Source organism: Grammomys surdaster, unplaced genomic scaffold, assembly GCF_004785775.1.
Source record: "Grammomys surdaster isolate TR1022 unplaced genomic scaffold, NIH_TR_1.0 126124, whole genome shotgun sequence".
NCBI lineage: Eukaryota > Metazoa > Chordata > Mammalia > Rodentia > Muridae > Grammomys > Grammomys surdaster.
The window spans coordinates 8,004,828-8,008,568 of NW_021620932.1; positions in this window are offsets into that span (position 1 = coordinate 8,004,828).

The window sequence follows — 3,741 nt, forward strand, 5'->3', positions numbered from 1 at the left end:
TAGCCCATATGTCCCCACTTCGGTTTCAACCCTTTCCTGGGCTCACAACTGAGAGCTCAGGAGCCTGAGAAACAACCAGTTCCCAACCTCTTTCTGTCCCGGGGATCCCCAATCCAAGAGCTCTGGCTCCTGTGGGACCTCAGACTGTGTTCCCCACCAAGAACTGAGTCCTGCCGTTTCTCACAGCCAGATGTCCCCTTAGCGCCAGCGTGGATAGAACACAGTCAAATTCCCATGCCTCTGCCTCTCTGAGCTGTGGCCCTAGGTACTTCTGGGGCAGACACGGGGGACCCACAGTTCAACCCAACAATGGGCCCATGTGCACACCACAGCCCCACATGTTTGTTTGGATGTGTAGCGGAATTTAAATCCAAAAACATGGCTGCCCTGATCACATCCCAAGACCTTGTCTGTGTGATCCAGATGGAATGCAGACTCATTCTTAGAAAATACCTTTAATCTATCTGGCTGGAATCCTTTAGTACATAATTTTTGTACCAAACAATGACATCTAATTGAGGGATACTCAAACTGATGAATCAGAGAACAATTTGACAGAATGAATCAGAGATAGGATACGCCTAACACTTAGGAGAAAAGCCATTTAAGATCAGCACAGACGGAATAAGCTCTGGAAGGCAGTGGAGTCAGTTCACTTGAAGTGGAGTTGAGTTCAGTGTAATCAGTTGGGAGTCAGTGCAGTTTGTCCAGAGCAGTAGAGTTCATTTGGGAGATTTTGCAGAGAGTGTTGAAGCCAGAGAATAAAGAGGAGCCAGAAGATTAGAATAAATTTTTAGAGTTAGTTTGAGGACCTGTAGAGTAATTCAGTGAGAAGCTGAGTGAATTAAGACTAAACCTTGAAATTCTTGGAGTCTTGGAAGATGATACTGTTCAGAGGCTAGAAAGTTCCAGACATAGGCCTACAAATAGTTACAAAAGATAAAGAAATGCTCTGAGCTCAGCTGAAGCCATGTGTTTTCGCAGCTTGGATAGGGCTCTTATCCCTTCATCTGAAAAATAAAAGTGATATCTGATGCCCAATGTGAGTGGAGATGGAAAGTCCACAAACATCTTACAGAGCAGAGGACATCTAACAGAAACATGGAAGAGAGCAGGTACATCTGACAGAAAGCCACAGAGAAATTTGCCTGGGATTGCCTCCAGAGAAAGCAGTAGTTCTCTGAATTTAGTTAGACACTCAGAGAGACTTAGGAAACTCTGGAGACACAGAAACCTTTACCTTTAGCCCAGAGTAAGTAACAATAGAGGAGACTCTGATAGAGTGAAGCCAGAATATAAGACTATTTTAATTATATTGACAGATTATTCTGGCTTAAAAAATGAGAAAATCAATTTTACATCCCTTAATACCAAGGGTAGGAGTTTGCAGGATAGAACTGTTACTTGGAAAAAAACCCAAAAAACATTGTAGTACTTACTCCAATTGTGACCAAAGGAATAAATTCCCTATCTTCATTTGTAATCTTTATACAGTTCCTCTCAAAAAGGTTGAAGAATAGCTGTAGAACAAGAAAAAATATCTATGGTAATACAAAGGCTTAAAGGAGAAGGGATAGAAGAAGTAAGAGAACAGGAAATGCTTAATTGTGAGTGTATAATAAGTACCTAATGAAATTAAGGATCAGAATAGTCAATCCAATGAACATGAAGTGCCACCTCTAAATGAAACTGAGGTAACATATACCCCAGTAGCTTTCTCAGTGACAATAGAACAAATACCAGGTTGTTCTACCTTAGAATTTTGCTAAAATACAAGATTTTAAACATTTTAATGAATAAATAATAACATGAAATTCATTCACCCTATTTGAGACAAATGTTGAATTTCTGGGTTACTGAAAATAGGATTGTCTCCCAAGACTGGGACAATCTAGGAGCAGCTATAGTGGAATCTGTTTCTTCATTACAACGGCTTACATGGTGATGAGAAGAAGCTGCAATTATGGAAAACATAATAGGTCTAAAGGTGTTGAAATTATGAAAGATCAATTTTTGGGTGAGGTTCAATTTTCTGACTTAGCAGATGAAATCTGATGACTCTATTATTACATAATATACTTTAGTAGATTTAAAATTCTGGGTTATGATAAAAAAAAAAAAGCAAGGAAAAAAGTCTATGTCATTTAAAAAGACTATGGAAATCCCCAGAGAGAGACTTCTACTTACTTCTTATATAGATTAACATTTGCTATAAACAGGGTAATATCAAATGGTAAAAAGATGATAAACAGGCATTAATTGAAATTGTAGCTTTCAAAAATGCAAAAACAGAGTTTTAAAACTCTTCTTAGACCTTTAATAATTTTATCAGCACACATAGACAAATGGATTAGAACTACTGCTGATATTGATCTTAAAGACCATGTAATTGGACAAACAATGGCCAACAATCTTAAGCAAGAATGGCTCCTATCTAAAAGAAATACTGGGACAAAGTGTGGAGCAGAGACAGAAGAAAAGGCCAGCCAGAAACTGCTCCACCTGGGGATCCATCCCATATACAGACACCAAACCCAGGCACTATTGCCGATGCCAAGAAATGCTTGCTGACAGGAGCCATTTATAGCTGTTTTCTGAGAGACTCTGACAGAGCCTGACAAATATAGAGGCAAATTCTCACAGCCAACCATTGTACTGAGCATGGGGACCCCAATGGAGGGGTTAGAGAAAGGAATTAAGGAGCTAAAGAGGTTTGCAACCTCATAAGAGGAACAACAATATCAACCAACCCCTCACCCCCACCCCCCAGAGCTCCCAAGGACTAAACCACCAACCAAAAAGTATTGAGAGATCTATGGCTCCAGCAACAATGTATCAGATGATGGCATTGTCTGGAGTCATAAAGAGGAGAGGCCCTTGGTCCTGTGAAGGCTTGATTCCCCAGTGTAAGGGAATGCCAGGGTGGTGAGGTTTGAGTGAGTGGGAGGGGAGCACCATCATAGAAGCAGGGGGAGGGGGGATGAGATAAGGGGTTTCTGGTGCAAAAACCAGGAAAGGGGATAACATTTGAAATGTAGATACATAAAGTATCTAATTAAAAAAAGAATTATCATGATAAAAAAATTGAAAATGTGATAATTTTTACTAGATTTTTATGGTTGTCCCTTATAGTAAATTTTCTTGACTAGCCTTGAATTTCATTTTAAAGTCTTCATAGATGCCAAAGGGAGAAAGAAGAGGGTGAATATGGGATGGGGAGATTGTGGAGGGGTAACTGAGAAGTGGGATGTTATTTGAGGTGTAAATGAATGGAATGATTAATAAAATAAAATTGTCCACTGTTTTGACTGTAGAAGATGAGCTTATTTCAAAAGGAATTCTAGACAAGGCATTCCTAGCAACTTCTCTAGAAGATCTGAGAGTTTTGAGATTTCTAGACAGTATAGTAAAAGTAGGCCATCCTATGAGATATTTCTTTAAATATGTGAAAACTCCCTAAGGGAATTAATTTGTATCCTGGTACATTTTAACATGGCAATAATAAATAAGACAAGACAGGTATTAATTGCTGATCAGCAATCTACAAACCAACTAGAGAAAAAATAAACTAGATATTGGAGTTCTAATGTACATTACAGAAGGAAGCACAGTCCTAGACTTTGCCATAAATATAAATCTTACACTACCACCAAAAATTCTATACTATAAAAATTATTGACTGGAGTTCATGGGCCCTTATCCCCAAAGACAATAGGAATGAATTTAAGAAGAAGTAACCTA